This window comes from Nicotiana tabacum, chromosome 9 (genome assembly GCF_000715075.1).
Source record: "Nicotiana tabacum cultivar K326 chromosome 9, ASM71507v2, whole genome shotgun sequence".
Classification (NCBI taxonomy): domain Eukaryota; kingdom Viridiplantae; phylum Streptophyta; class Magnoliopsida; order Solanales; family Solanaceae; genus Nicotiana; species Nicotiana tabacum.
In genome coordinates this window covers 30388784-30405932 of record NC_134088.1, presented here as the reverse complement: position 1 = coordinate 30405932, position 17149 = coordinate 30388784, and the positions used below count along the sequence as shown (strand labels likewise).

Sequence of the window (17149 nt, the reverse complement as noted above, 5' to 3'; positions counted from 1 at the left end):
ACCAGCTCTGGGCAATGCCGCTGGCAATGGAAGAAACAAAAAGAAGGGGGAGAGAGAGACCTTACCTGGTGGTGGTAGTCGTCACCGATGCCGAAGCTTGGCTTGTCAACGGTTATGGCAGGGAGCCGTTAAAGGAAGCAGAATGAGAGAGATAGTGTGTTTGAAGAGAGAGAGAGAGAGAGTGTATGTGTTTGAAGGGAATTTATTCCATCTCAAAAAAAACAAGAAGTTCCAAATTTCTCACAATAGCGCTGAATCACGCCCGAACTTTTGGGTGCTAAACATAATATATATACAAGTCCAAAAGCATCATACAATCCTGTAGGAACTCTCAAATCATGATTTTGAGATCCCTTTACTCAAAATGTTGAATTTGGCCAGCTCTCTTAACTTAAGGCTTCAAATTAGAAGCCAAGTATTTCAAATCATTTCCTAACCTCTTGGGACCTGAACCAACCATAACCACAAGTCATAAATCACCAACTGAACCTACAGAGTCTCAAATCCAAGAACGGGATGATAGAGCTCAAAATGACCAGTTGAGTCATTACATGATAGGAGGTGATATTTTCTAGCATTCATATGGAAATTGTATGGATGCTTTTACTTTTTGTAGCATTCACATATGATATTCAATTTTTTTTCTTGCCGCTCTTGAATACATTTCTTGAAAATCTAAGCATTTCATGGTGGATTGAATTAATTCTAGTGTAGAAATGATAAGATTCACACCAAGACAACGGGGATTGCTTACCTTGAAGATGGGAGAAGGTTGGGGGTCTTGAGAGAGTGGAGATTAGCCCCAAGAATCGGCTCCAAGAGAGAGTGGACAGGAGCCACTTCTTGAACGACATTCGTCGGAAAAAAGTCATCGAAAAGTGCCAAAAAGGGAACTTCTGACCGCAAATTTGCTTGTAGACATGCTGCCATCTGGTTGAAACTCGCTGGAAACCCTAGTTCCGCTGGCGCTGCGCGCGCACACACAATGAGGGGGGGAGGAGAAGAAAGGGGGATAGAGTAGAGGAAGGAGAGAAAGAGAAAGGGGAGCTGTCACCGGCTCTGGGCAATGCCGCTGGCGATGGAAGAAACAAAAAGAAGGGTGAGAGAGAGACCTTACCTGGTGGTGGTAGTCGTCGCCGATGCCGAAGCTTGGCTTGTCAGCGGTTGTGGTAGGGAGTCGTTAGAGGAAGCAGAATGAGAGAGTGTGTGTGTTTGAAGAGAGAGAGAGAGAGAGAGAGAGAGAGAGAGAGAGAGAGAGAGAGAGAGAGAGAGAGAGAGAGTTTGAAGGGAATTTAATCCATCTCAAAAAAACAAGAAGTTCCAAATTTCTCACAATAGCGCCGAATCACGCCCGAACTCTTGGGTGCTAAACATAATATACATACAAGTCCAAAAGCATCATACAATCCTGTAGGAACTCTCAAATCATGATTTTGAGATCCCTTTACTCAAAATGTTGAATTTGGCTAGTTCTCTTAACTTAAGGCTTCTAATTAGAAGCCAAGTGTTCCAAATCATTTCCTAACCTCTTGGGACCTGAACCAACCATAACCACAAGTCATAAATCACCAACTGAACCTACAGAGTCTCAAATCCAAGAACGGGATGATAGAGCTCAAAACGACCAGTTGAGTCATTACATGATGGGAGGTGATATTTTCTAGCATTCATATGGAAATTCTATGCATGCTTTTACTTTTTGTAGCATTCACATATGATATTCAGTTTTTTTTCTTGCAAATGACACTCACACGTTAAATCATAGCAAAAACAATAATGGATAAAAGAAGTAAACAATTTCAACAGCCACAACCACAACAATCCCTGCCCCATACACTCAATATTTTAATGATATTGGCGGATCTGAAGTGACCTACCAGAGTACTAGATTATTATTGTAATTTTCTCATCCCATTATGTTATTTAATGTATTTTCAATTTTAATCTATGTCAGTCGCTACTGTATTAAATATTTATTTTTATGTTATTTAATGAACATTGTGTTATTTATTAACAATATATTATATTTTAGATTTGCACTTTTCAGTTTTTTGATAGTTATATATTTTTATACAATTATAACTTATAATTTTATATAAAAATAAAATATACGAAAATTAATTTATAAAAATTATACACTAAAATTAAAATATAAAATTAATATCATAAAGATAGTAGTTAGTACATAAAAAGTATAAGTAATTACAAAATATATAATATGTTAAATTAAAAGTGTTATATAATAAAATATTGATGAATAGTAATGGTGTTGATGAATAGTGTTATACCAAATTTGGTGTAACACTGTTCACACACCAAAATGGTGTTGGGTTGGAGCACCAAAATACCAAATCTTACACCAAAATAGCGTTTGGCGTCAAAAATAGTGTTGGGTTGGAGATGGTCTTAAAGAATAAATTTTGCTTCTGACTCTCTTTTTCCCTGGGAAGATGTAATCTTAATTTTTGAGTAGGGGAGTTTTTTTATGTATTTGGAAAGATCTATGTTTGAACTGTGTGCCTATGATAGTTCTCTATTGAGAATATGCTGCATCTCTGGCTTTTTTAAAAAAGTTATATGATAAAATAAAAAAATTAATAAATACAAGTTAGCTGAAAAAATAATGTTCACATTGTGATACAACCCAACATTAGTAATGTAGAGTAAACTATCAAGTCTCTGTGACTTGAACTTTCGAATTTTCTTAGGGACAACGACATGATCCAACCGCACCGGTTGTCATAAAAAGAGGTTTGTCTTTGTCTAACCGAGCCACTAGCTAGTTGTAGATCTTTTTCCGATACTGATTATATATATTATTTGAATTGACATACACTGGTTATAGATCATAGCACACAGAATCGCATTTTTCAGGTTGATGTTACAGTTTATAGGATACAGATGCTCAGTTTTTGCCAACTAATCGGACAGTAGTATTATATTTAAAAATATCCGACATAAAGTACGTGTTGCTTCCCCAATTTTTGCCAAGTAATGACATGAGAGATGCAGACGCCACCTCAAGGGCATCTTCTATTGCCTCTCTCTCTCTCTTCTAATTTGGTTCTGATTAGTTTTTGGTTCTAGGTTTCTTGACGCTCCAGTATTGTGACAGCAGCTTTTAATGGTCATCTCAAAGAGCATATCTAATCTGGTAATTTATAATTACTTGGTTTCTTTTCAGTGTTCTTGAAAACCATGTGCTTCTTGACATGATGCATCAACTTCTTTTTTGTAGTTACTGGAGTTATGAAGAAAGTTCACAAAGAAAAGTACTAACTAAAGATTTTGACAGTTCAGAGGTATGACTGTCAAATCCCATCAGATGGATACGATAACTTGCTTGCTGGGGAATATTTCTCTGTTTTATAGTGCAGAAATTTTTTTTAACTCTGATATAAAAACGGCATTAACTGACAGTAGTTACTGGTGTTCTGCCAACTTTTTCACTTAACAACCTTATGTGTTTTACGCCTCCCCTAATGTTTGACAACTGAAACATTTCATCTCAAAGAAAGTGTGTGAAAAGCAAAACCAGTACTAAAATATAAGTAATAAACTAGCTTCCCGGAATGCTCAAAGAACAAGATAAGTAATGGGGTATGAAGAACCTGCCTGCCTTTTCTTGCAAATAAAACTGATGTTCACACTTCATTTTCTACCTAAATCTGTGAAACACTTAAAGTTCAATGCTATTACATCTCAATTCTTTGAATGGCAACTCCTGCCACTTTACAGAGTTTAGAAAGCAGTATATTGCACGTAAAAGTTTAGAATGTAAGAGTTTAAAAAGCAGCAGGTCTATGTAGTTATCACATGTTATTACTGTAGGTTTGCTTAAGGATAACTGCATCGACCCACCACCCCTTCTAGTGATTTAACCCGTCGAGATGCTGTTGGAACTGTGCATTATCTTCATTCAAATATGCAGCCATTGCTGCAATTGCTTCTGGGTTGAAAAGAGCATCCATTGGTGCTTGTGGGTCGGGCAAAACATTCATTAGTTGAGGTGGAAAAGGTTGCCCACCAGCTCCATGGCCAGGGCCTTCAGCTTCTTCACCCCCTGCTCCATGGCCAGGGCCATCAGCTCTATGGAGTTCGAACAATGCATTATCTCCATCCAAATTTGCAGCCATTGCTTCTGGGTTTAAAAGAGCATCTACATTCATTGTTGCTTGTGTGGGTTGAGCAAACCATTTATTTGTTGAGCAAGATTAGGCTGATGCTGCCCTTGAGGTGGAAGAGGTTGCCCTTCAGCTCCTTGACCCCCTGCTCCACGACCAGGGCCTTCAGCTCCTAGACCCCTTACTCCATTCAATAATGCAGCAATTGCTACCAGAAGGAGAAGCCTGCAGAAGTTCACATTATGTTATTGTATTCAATCAATATGGAGAAGCCTGGTGCTCATACTTAACCTGCTAGCAATTTAGACATCTCGCTAAATACTCAACTATGTCCTTCTCCATCCGCCTCCACAAATAATGCTGCCTCAGGCCGCGATACATCTTTGTAGAACCTGGATGAATAGAATATTGAGAACTGTGCACCTCATCTAGAGCCTTCTCCCTCAAGCCATGAACATTAGGAACACATAGGCGACCCTGGCACCATCATGTAGTACTGTCACTCTAAGAATCACCAAGTGTGGATCATCGTACTAACGAGCCTTAATCTACTTAAACAAATGCTGCAAGCTACGATGATCGGTGTAAACCGTACAGGAAACCTCAAAAAGATAATGCCTCCAAATATTGAGAGCATGAACTATCGCGGATAACTCCAATTCATGTACGGGGTAATTCTTCTCATGGAGATTCAGCTGACGTGAAGCATATGCAATAAATCACCCCTCTTGAATCAATAACAACCCAAGCCAACATGTGAAGTGTCGCAATACACAGTATACATCCCTGAACCGGAAGGCAACACTAACATCGGTGCTATAGTCAATGCGGTCTTGAGCTTATGAAAGCTCGCCTCACAATCATCAAACCATCTGAACGGAGCATCCTTCTGGGTGAATCTAGTCAAAGGTTCTATAATAGATGAGAAGATCTCCACAAACCATCAATAATAACCTACTAACCCAAGAAGCTCCTGATCTCGATCGTTGTAGTAGGATGAGGCAAACTCTGGACTACCTTGATCTTCCTGGGATCTACCTTAGTACCATCACCTAATACAACATGTCCAATGAATGCCACAAAATCTAACCAGAACTCGCATTTGGGGAACTTAGCATATAACTTCTGTTCCTGCAAGGTCTGAAGCACAACTCTCAAATGCTGCTCGTGCTCTTCCATACTACGAGAGTATATCAATATGTCATCATTGAAGAAAATGACAAATGAGTCATGATATGGCCTGAACACCCGATTCATCGAATCCATAAACGTCGTCGGGGTGTTGGTCAAGCCGAAGGACATCACTAGAAACTCATAGTGCCCATATCTAGTCCGTAAAGCAATCTTTGGAACATCTGAAGCATGAATCTTCAATAAATGATACCTAGATCTCAAGTAGATCTTAGAGAACACCCTGGCACCCTGCAACTGGTCAAATAAATTATCGATGCGCGGTAACAAGTATTTGTTCTTAATGGTAAGTAATCAATGCACATCCGCGTACTCCCATCTCTTCTTCACAAACCGTCACGACCCAGCCTAAGGTCATGATGGATAACCAATACTAAGTGTCGATCATCACTAAACTTGCTGATAATCTACTAATCATAAATATAAACGGATAAACTAAACAAGCATAAGCATAACTGATAAGAACTGTACAATATGGAAAGCTGACAAGGCTAACACAAGCTAACATATAAAAACATATTAACTACACAGGTACATATCTACAGAGTGCTGAACTGAAAAAGAGTATTTGACGGAACAGGGGCCCGTCATACCCTAACTACCTAACAGTACACATACCAAAAGATAAGTAACTACGGGAGTAAACAGAGTGGCTGTGATAGCTGGTGGATGGCCTACTGATGTGGCTCGAATGTTGATCTATTTGTACCTGCGCGGTATGAAATACAGAGCCCCGAAAGGGACATCGTACGATATGCACAAAGTATGTAGGGTGGAAAGCATATGTAAAGAATATTAAAGTATGACTATAAGATGGAAATATGAATATAAACTGAAAGCTAAACAAGAGTCTGAATTAGCAACTGATCTGGAACTGAACCAAAGTTTACGCTGAAACTGAACAACTATCTGAACTGGTACCTGTCTGATTTTATGGGCTATATCCCCTAATCAGGGAACTATAAAACTGAACTAGCCTCATATATAGTCATGCAATGCAAATTGTTGCTATATATACGTATATAACATGCATTACTGGTGCTATGGGCTATATCCCCCCCCCCCCAACAGGTAAATATATAATCAATAGGTGCGGCTAGTGTTATGGGCTATCTCCCCTAGCATATAATCAATATGCCTCACTGGCGTTATGGGCTATCTACCCCCAGTATATAATCAATAGGCCTCGCTGGTGTTATGGGCTATATCCCCCCATCATAATCAATGTAAGCATGTATGAGGCGTAAGACTTGTGGCAACATCATATGGACCCAAGAGATCATAAAGGAAACCATAAACGAAATCACAAACGTAATTTGACGCTCGTTGTCCATAAGTTGGATGGAGGAGCCTATCTCCATTTTAGGGAGAAACTGAGTATGTACATGAGATACTAAGGTTAGTTAACTCATTAGGATTCCTCTATAATTAATTTAGAAGCAAGGTACTCAAGATTTGTCCAACTCTTTAAACTTCCAAAAATTTCGACAATGTTTCCCTTAAAACTGGATGATCCCGAAAAACAACAACAAGCACCACAATATACATGGGAATGGATACCCAGCCAAGATGATATTATAAAACTAAAGTACATCCAGTTATACACAATAGTGTCAAACTATCGACAAAAAGGATATGTGAATGTGATGTCGACTCATAGTGGATAACTTGTGACATGAAAGTCTAAATATTATTTGGGAATAATCTATGCATCAACACATGAAACTTAAGCTTATGTAATCTTCAATGAAGCTATTAGGATCATATGGGGGTTAGGTATACATAAAAACATCAAAGTAACGGAACAAATGGAAGTCCGGATGGCATAGGCCAAATTGGCGATTTCCCTTTTATTTTGTTATGTTTTTAAATTCTAACCTAAACTAGTGTATTCCACACTTCACATATAGAATTGAATACTATACAAGGATACCATACATGCTGAAATTTCCCTTGAAAAACACTTAAAAGATCAAGAAGAAGGCTAGAACATAGCTAAACCAAATCATGCCAAAAATGAAACGAAAGCCTTACATACCTCTTGTGTTCTTGCTTCCAAACCTTGTTCCCTTTGATCCACATCCTTACTTATGATTTTATAGATACCATAAAAAGGTAACAAGCTTCTTTATCCACAGATCTATTTCCAAACCTTGAGATATAAGGATAAAGGAGGACAAAAAAGTATTACTTATGTCATAAGGATCGCGTTGATGTGTTCGCCTCTTGATTTTGAGTTGCGGATGATGGAATTGTTTCAAAACCATAGGGATGTTTTTATGATGTATAGAGAGAATTTTTAGATTGGATTTGGGTCGAAATAAGTCTTAGAGAATAAATCCACAACTTTATATAGTAAGATAATTCCTAACCGACCTTGTGGGTCCCAAAGGCAGTTGCTTGCACAGTCTTGCAAAAACGTGAATACCACTCCAAAAGTACGGGTTATAACATTCTCAACCGGATGACTTTCAACGAAATGTATTTTCTTCGATTCGTTTAGCTACTAAACCTTCCAACCCTATTGGTACTTGCAGTTCATGATCATAAATATTTATTAGCTCCAAGATAACATGATTAACTTACTTTATGTACTTCCAAAGATGATCTCATTTCCGAGCTTACGTCAACTAACTTGCGACGTACGTTTACGTACGAAAAGATGGGGTGTAACACAATTAATACCGGTGGATCCCAAGGCGACATACTCGGCCTGACGAACCCCTTCGCGAGCAATTCATCAAGTTGTTCCTTTAACTCCTTCAACTCTTTTGGATCCATGTGGTACGATGGAATAGAGATAGGCTGGATACCTGGCGCCAAATCAATACTAAAATCGATATCATGATTCGGTGGCATGTCTGGTAGATCAAAAGGGAACACATCGAAGAACTCCCACACCACGTGCACTGAATCAATCGCGGGAGTCTCTACATTTGTATCCCAAACATAAGCCAGATAGTCCAAATAACCCTTCTCGGTCATATGTCGAGCCTTCAATAAAGAGATAACCCGGCTAAATATACTGATAGATGAACCCCTCTACTCCAATCGAGGAGACTCAGGCATCGCCAAGGTAATAGTCTTGGCATGGCGATCAAGAACGGTATGGTATGGAGACAACCAGTCCATGCCGAGGATGACCTCAAAGTCGGTCATCTCGAGCAATATAAGATCCACTCTGGTCTCATAACAACAAAAAGTCACAATACAGGACCAATAAACCTGATCTGCAACAACATAATTGCCCATTGGCGTGGACACATATACAGGAGAACCTAAGGACTCACGAGAGACATCTAGAAAATGAGCAAAACAGAGATAAAAACATATGAATATGTAGACCCTGGATCAAATAGTACCGAAGTATCCCTACCGCAGACAGAAATAATACCAGTGATCACGGTGTCTAAGGATATTGTATTCGATCTCTGTGAGGAAGATGACAGACCCCGAGTCTGACCCTGGGGACCCAAATACCCACTGGAAGAACCCTAAATAGACGGTTGACGGTAGGAGCTCTAAGAAATGGCACTGATGAAGGGCCGTAGTGGTGCATCCCGAGAAGGTGGCGGTGCTGAATAAGTTGGCCTGCTGGACTGACCCCTCATGAACTGACCTCTACCCCCAGACGGGGCACCATTGAATTCTCTAGAATGACGAGTCCTTTTTTTCCCATCGTATACAATCAGCCCTATTTGCAGATACCCTCAATCCTCCAAGCTATTTCGACAACCAGCTCGTAAGGAGCCCCCATCTCAACCTCTCGGACCATAGTAACATGAATACTATAATTCAAGCCAGCAATAAACCTCTACACTTTCTCTGCATTGGTGGGGAGTATCATAAGTGCATGGCGAGACAACTTAGAGAACCGTGCCTCATAATCGGTCACAGATATCTGACCCTGTTGGAGCCGCTCGAACTGACCCCGTAGCTCTTCATTCTGAGAGGTTGGAATATATCTCTCCAGAAAGATACATGTGAACTAGTCCCAAGTCAAGGGAGGTGACCTTGCTGGTATGCTAAGAAGATAGGGCTGCCACAATCTACAGGCCCTACTCTCAAACTGAAATATGGCGAAGTCCACCTCGTTAGCTCCAATACTCTCATGTTGTGCAGCCTATCTCTGCATTGATCAATAAAATCCATGGGGTCCTCATGTCGCTCACCGCTAAAGGCAAGAGGATGTAGCCTGGTCCATCTATCCAACAACTTATGCAGCTCGACGGTCGCAGCTTGTCTGGGCTCTGGTATAGCCACTGCAACTGGCTGAGGCCCTGCCTGTAGGTAGTGCACCTGGGGTCTGACATACGGTAGCTGCGTGTCCTGGAGCCTGAGCAGTAGGGGTCTGTGCCCCCCCTCCGGCTAAGATGTGGCTGGGTATGTTGGAAATAAACTAGCATGCGTCATAGAGTCTATGAACCGCAGCATACGACCCATGACCTCCTGAAATACCGGTGCAGACATGAAATCTATAGGAGTCAGCTCAGCTGCAGGCGCCTCACCCTACTCCTTAATGACAGGATCCTCTACTGAATCTGCTGGTGGTATAACGAGAGCAACTTTATGACACCCTCATCCTCTAGCTGGAGCTGGATCCCACCCTCAGCCTCTAGCAATAGGGGGAGCAGCTCCTCCACCGCCATGTATATCTTTCTCACGCGTTCTCACTATCTTTGAGAGAATAAGAGGAAGATACTTAGTACATCATCAACTGCACAATTGGAGATAGAGAAAGAGAAGTTTCCTAACACCCTATAGACTCTCGAAGAAAAGTACGGATGTCTCCGCACCGATCCGCAAGACTCTATTAGGCTCGCTCCTAACTTGTGAGATCTATGTGAACCTAGTGCTCCGATACCAAGCTATCACAAGCTAATTTCAACTAAAGGCCGTGATGGTGCCAAACGTCGCCCCTAGGTAAGCCAACATTGAACTATCCATTTAATTGTTCATTTTAATATTTGTAAAGTCATTGATTTTATTTAAAATAAGAATCAAGAGTAAGTGAACGTAGTAATATAAGGCATAAAGTAAACACAAGAGTGAAGTAGTGAAATTAATAGACAAAGAAACCAAGAGTATCTACTAGAAATTTCCTAAAATCCGGTGTCACAAGTGCACGAGCATATAGTAGAATATACAAAACTTCCTACAACTAGGGTCTGAAGTGGAATAGATAAAAATAATAAATATAACAATAGGAGACTTCGGGTGCTGTAGAATAGAGCATGGAAAGAAGCTCACCACTAGGCCTCCGGGTAATGCGGATGTGTCTTGGACGAACACCAGAAGTACCTACTTCAGAACCTAGACAATTTGTGCAGAAGTGTAGCGTGAGTACGTAAACAATGTGTACCCAGTAATTATCTGGTCTAACCTCAATGAAGTAGTGACGATCGGTCAACATCGACACTTACTAGTGGTCAATATACATAAAGTGCAAGAATTTTTAATAGGCATGAAATACAACAGTAACAATGAAATAAGAGGAAATAAATAAGTGATTCTTTAACAAAAATAACAAGTTAAAAGTACCCAAATATCACATTCCAATTTTAACAAGTAAAGGCCAAAAAGATTATAATTTCTCAAGTCATGAAGGAAATATCGAGTATAATCAAACTCCTAACAACAACACACATGAGTTATTCCGAGGTCGAACGGCCCGCTCCATAATAATCATGTACATACACAGGCGAGGTCGTACGACCCAATCCATGGATGCATCTCATAATATATAAATATTCCCAAGGTGTTCGGTCTGATCCACATGAATAGGGAAACTCTTCGGACTGTGAAATATGTGTTTATAACACCAAGGTAAGCCCATAAAGGAGCATAAATTTTTCATCAATAATTATGCATTCCGCCAAATATCTGAGTAATGAAGCTCGATCTAGCATAATCTTGTAACGACTCAGCCAGTAGTTTTGAAAACTTAGGTCATATTTGGTGGCATAAGGTCCTAAAAATCTTCGTATTATGTATATTGATTTGCGTGTGTGGCTGAATTTAGTTACCGGATGATTCGGAGTCGAAACGGAAGAAGGATGCAAGTTTTGGAAGCTTAAGTCTTAAGATGTTTTACCGTAGTTGGAAACTTTGTGAAGACGACTCCGTAATGAAATTTCGTTGGTTCTGTTAGCTCTGTTGGATTTAGTCTGTGAATTTGAGTCTGTGAATTTGAAGTCTATAGCAGATTTAGGCTTGAAATGGCGAAAGTCAAATTTTAAGAGATTTTGACCGGAAGTGAACTTTTTGATATATGGGTCGGATTCCGATTTTGGAACTTGGAGTAGGTGAGATAAATCAGATGTGGTTTGATAGGTTTAGACATCGGTTGTAGAAATTTGAAGTTTCAAGTTCATTAAGTTTGGATTGGAGGGTGATTCGTAGTTTCAACGTTGTTTGATGTGATTTGAGACCTCGAGCGATTCCGTATTAGGGTATGGAACTTTTTTGTATGCTTGGACGGGGTCGCAGGGGCCCCGTCTGTGTTTTAGACGAGTTTCAGATATTTTTCAAAGTTTTGAACAGGTCTGGTTCTGGTGTTTTCGCACATGCGACACTTTGGAGCGTAGGTGCGACTCCTCTTCTGCGTGAGCCTGGTCGCTTATGTGGTCATGGTGTCCAGGAGGATGGCTCTCTTCTACATAAGCAAGAACACAGGTGTGAATTCCTCTTTTTCGGTCCAGCGGTCGCACCTGCGAAGAAGCTCGCTTCTTCGTTTCCCCCTTGCGCTTCTGCGGTGCCCCCGGTGCCGCTGTAAATCCGTAGAAATGACCTCTAAGAGTACCTCCTCGGACTTATATGTTGAAATTGTCCTTTTAGAGTTCTTAGGTCCTTGTATTCACTGATTATGCAATTGTTATGTTATGAATACGTCTATTAATTACTAGTTTCACCTCTACTTGCTTTAAGTAGAAGTAATTGCTTCATGATCTGCCCTTGATGCTTATTTGAGTCATCTGTGCCATAATTGAAATTGTTATCTCTTCTATTGCCATGTTATCTTTCCCCCAACTGCTTATTTTTATTTGAAGTATTAATTATCTCTTTTGTAATTGTTCATCTTTATTTGAGGCTATGATTATCTTTTTCTGCTTATCCCTAAATGAAATTGTTGTATCTCTTTCTTAATTTCCAACCTTAGAAGAAGCTAGATATCCTATATTTGAGTTGACTTGTCCTTATTTGGAATTATTCGCCTTGTGTTAACTCCCTCATTGTAGAACTGTACATTGTGGATCGTTGTTGCATAATATTTCATTTCTTGTTGAGTTGTTCTTATTATGACTAGCATTCTCTATTTTGGCCACTCCTTGTGAATTAATTCCTCCGTTCCTTTGAGTTATTGAATTTCTAAGTTGATTTATCTGTCGTACCCTTGTATTAGTGTTATTGTTGATGTTGTACTTCTTGTTCTTAAATATTTACTTTGGGACTACGAGGCGGTAGAGGTCCCTTGAACTGATGGAGCACGGGACGAACTCTGGGCCGGAAGGGCATTGAGTGATGAGTGGCCCTGATGAGAAATGTGAGAACCATGGCCAGATAATGCACCACGGTGAACTGGGAGGGCTAGATGAGCATGCCTGAATGGACGGCCTATGCCGTGCTAGAACTGAGCCCCATAAGAAGTACCACTAAATCCTCCCTGTCCTCGATGCCTCTTGGCCTCCCTCTCAATCCTCTCCTGACCGCGAACCATCTCAATCTGCCGAGCAATGTCGATAACCTCATCAAAAGTATCACCAGACACCCTCCCTCTAGTCATAAGCAACCATAGCTGAAAAGTGAGACCATCTATAAACATTCATGATCCTTTTCCTATATGTGGGAACCAACCAGATAGCATGATGGGCCAACTTCGAGTATCACATCTTATACTGCATCACAAATATATCACCCTGGCAAAGCTGCTCAAACTGTCTGCGCAGCTCCTCTCCGCGGGACTGAGGCACGAACTTCTCCAAAAAGACCACAGTGAACTGCTGCCAAATAAGGGGTATTGCGCCAACAAGCCTACACCTTTCGTAAGTCTCCCACCATCTGAGTTCAGCCCCAGAAAACTAAAATGTAGTGAATGAGACCCAACAGAGTATCCTCTGACACTTATCCAAGAAGTCCTGAGCATCCTCTCTCTCTGTATGCCACTGAAAAGTTGAGGCTAGAGTCTCCCAAACCTCTCCAACCTAAGCTGATCATCCTCGGGTATAGTAGGAACTACATAGTCCTAAGCAACTGCAACCGGTTGGGCCAGTGGTGCCCCCGGTGTCTGGAGTCTCTAAACAACCTATTCGGGAGTGCGAGCGGCGGGAGTCTTAGTGCCTCCCCCGGCCTGAGAAGTGCCGGTACACACTGTCAGAATCTGAGCTAGGGCTTCCTAAAGGCCTGGAATCTTAATAGGCACAGGTGGTGCGTGAGCTGGTGCATCAACAACTAGGATCCGATCCTGATCTAGGGCAACTGGTGGGTCTGCAAGTACTGCCCCAGCTACTGTGTGGGCTGTACCTCTGCTCCTACCCCAACCTCGGCCTCTCACGGCCCTAGTCGGTGGTACTAGTGGGTGTCCATCATGTCCGGTAGTACGATTCCTCACCATATGTGAGAGAATGAAACAAAGGATGTTTAGTTACTAGAATCAACAGATTCGAACAAAAAGAATTCAGGAATGTGGAATTTTTCCTAAAGGTTCTACAGCCTCTCGAAGATAAGTAAAGAATTCAACAGATGTCCGCTCATGACTCGTGAGACCTATGTAACCTAGGCTCTGATACCAACTTGTCACGACCCCAAAACCTAACGTGTCGTGATGGCGCTTATCGGTGGTACTAGGCAGGCCGAACTTTCCAAAATACTTCTAAACTAAATATTAAAGTAAAGTAAAGCTGTCCATATCAAGAATGTTTCATAAAATCAAAGTTAAACTCAAAATTGGAACTAAGTGCGGAAACCGAGCCCCAAACATCGGGGTGTCACCAAATCATTAACGTCTATGTACTTAAAAGTATAACAGTCAATGTCTAAATATCAGTACAAAATGGAAAGAAATGTGGAAGGAGTAAGAAGTTTTGCGGACGTTAGTAGCTACCTTACAGTCTCCGAAACTCAAACAAGCCTGGAGTCAACAATCTCCGTGCTCAGACACACCTAGATCTGCACATGTAGTGTAGGGTAAAGTATGAGTACAAACAACTAAGAAAGTAACAGAGATAAATAAAAGCTGAGAAGTAGTGACGAGCTAAATGTACGTTCATATCACAAATAATTAGTAAAGTGCGGCATGCTTTGTAACCAGAGTTTAAGTCAAATCAGCTTGTTTAAATCAAGTTCAAGTAAATCAATTAGAAATATCTTTCAACAGTTCTCAAACAAGGACTCAAAGCAACTATGAGCATGGATGATGAAATCATATAGTGCCCCTTGGACTAACATCACTCAGTCCTTCCAATCACTCAAACCTCACAATTACTCATGCCTCACCATCACTCATGCCTCACAATCGCTAAGTACTCGGCACTCGCACTCAGAAGGTACCTGTGCTCACTGGGGATGTTCAGACTACGGAGGGGCTCCTACAGCCCAAGCACTATAATTTGTATGGACAACTCACATTCTGCACAGACAACTCACGTGCTATAATATCATATCAAAATACGCATGGACAACTCACGTGCTAAGGTACAATACCTCACAAACAGGCCCTCGACCTCACTCAGTCATTAACCTCTCCAGTCTCTCGGGCTCTCAGAAATCAAACAAATTAGCCCAAACAACATAAACATGATGCAACAAATAGAATAACAAAGACCGAGCTATGATGTAAGAATGCATGAACATGACAGAGTACGGGATATCAACTAAAGCAGTGAGAGGACAGCAAGAAACGACCTCTAAGAGTACAGTCCTCGGACTTATATTTTGAAATTGACCTTTTAGGGTTCTTAGGTCCTTGTATTCACTGATTATGCAGTTGTTATGTTATGAATACGTCTATTAATTACTAGTTTCACCTCTACCTGCTTTAATTAGAAGTAATTGCTTCATGATCCGCCCTTGATGCTTATTTGAGTCATTTGTGCCATAACTGAAATTGTTATCTCTTCTATTGCCATGTTATCTTTCCTCCGACTACTTATCTTTATTTGAAGTTATAATTATCTCTTTTGTAATTGTTCATCTTTAATTGAGGCTATGATTATCTTTCTCCTGCTTATCCCTAATTGAAATTGTTGTATCTCTTTCTTAACTGCCAACCTTAAAAGAAGTTAGATATCCTATATTTTAGTTGACTTGTCCTTATTTGAAATTATTCGCCTTGTGTTAGCTCCCTCATTGTCGAACTGTACATTGTGGGCCGTTGTTGCATAATATTTCATTTCTTGTTGAGTTGTAATTATTATGACTAGCATTCTCTATTTTGGCCACTCCTTGTGAATTAATTCCTCCGTTCCTTTGATTTCTGGAACTTTTGAGTTGATTTATCTGTCGTACCCTTGTATTAGTGTTATTGTTGATGTTGTACTTGTTGTTATTCTAAATTTAATTTGGGACTATGAGGCGGTATATCGGGAGATCCCCTTGTCTTGCATATTTACTTTTGGGACTACGAGGCGATACCTAGGGAGATCAAACTTGTCACGACCCCAAAACCTAATGTGTCGTGATGGCGCCTATCGGTGGTACTAGGCAAGATGACCTTCCCAAAAATACTTCCAAACTAAATATAAAAGTAAAGTAAAACTTTTCATTTCAGTAATTGTTTATAAAATCAAAGTTCAACTCAAATTTGGAAACAAGTGCGGAAAACGAGCCCCATACATCGGGGTGTCACTAAGTCATGAGTGTTTAAGTACTTAAATCTATTACATCCAATGTCTAAATATTAGTACAAAATGGAAGGCAATGTGGAAGGAGTAACAAGATCCTGCGGACGCTGGCAGCTACCTTGCAGTCTCCGAAACTAAAATAGGCCTGGACTCAACAATCATCATGCTTAAACACACCTGGATCTGCACATATAGTGCAGGGTGTACTATGAGTATAACCAACTCAACAAGTAATAGAAATAAATAAAGGCTAAGAAGTAGTGACGAGCTTAATGCAAGTACCGTTCATATAAAAAACATTTAGTATAGTGCGGCATGCTTTGTATCATTCACTGATTATGCAGTTGTTATGTTATGAATACATCTCTTAATTACTAGTTTCACCTCTACCTGCTTTAATTAGAAGTAATTGCTTCATGATCCGCCCTTGATGCTTTTTTGAGTCATATGTCCCATAACTGAAATTGTTATCTCTTCTATTGCCATGTTATCTTTCCCCCAACTGCTTATCTTTATTTGAAGTTATAATTATCTCTTTTGTAATTGTTTATCTTTAATTGAGGCTATGATTATCTTTCTGCTGCTTATCCCTAAATGAAATTGCTGTATCTCTTTCTTAATTGCCCACCTTAGAAGAAGTTAGATATTCTATATTTTAGTTGACTTGTCCTTATTTGGAATTATTCGCCTTGTGTTAACTCCCTTATTGTCGAACTGTACATTGTGGACCTTATTGCATAATATTTCATTTCTTATTGAGTTGTTATTATTATGACTAGCATTCTCTATTTTGGCCACTCCTTGTGAATTAATTCCTCCGTTCCGTTGATTTCTGGAATTTTTGAGTTGATTTATCTGCCGTACCCTTGTATTAGTGTTATTGTTGATGTTGTACTTGTTGTTCTTGCATATTTACTTAGGGACTATAAGGCGGTAAATCGAGAGATCCCCCTGTCTTACATATTTACTCTTGGGACTATGAGGCGGTACCTCGGG

At 40.2% G+C, this 17149-nt stretch overlaps 1 protein-coding gene and 1 long non-coding RNA gene across 3 annotated transcripts in view; one reads left to right on the top strand and one right to left on the bottom strand.

The window, feature by feature from the left end:
- Positions 1–2704: 2704 nt before the first annotated feature.
- LOC142164201 (uncharacterized) overlaps positions 2705–17149 on the top strand; it is a 26712-nt gene continuing 12267 nt past the window's right edge. Inside the window, exons 1-2 of the long non-coding RNA XR_012694823.1 lie at positions 2705–3154; positions 3239–3302. This is a non-coding gene — a long non-coding RNA (uncharacterized LOC142164201). The remainder of the gene's footprint in view (positions 3155–3238; positions 3303–17149) is intronic.
- The window catches only part of LOC107787555 (cation transporter HKT1;3), a 26904-nt gene continuing 25808 nt past the window's right edge, over positions 16054–17149 (bottom strand). For both annotated transcript variants that reach the window (XR_001648440.2, XM_016609145.2), the window contains one exon: positions 16054–16336. The gene's annotated coding sequence lies outside the window, so the exon portion shown is untranslated. The remainder of the gene's footprint in view (positions 16337–17149) is intronic.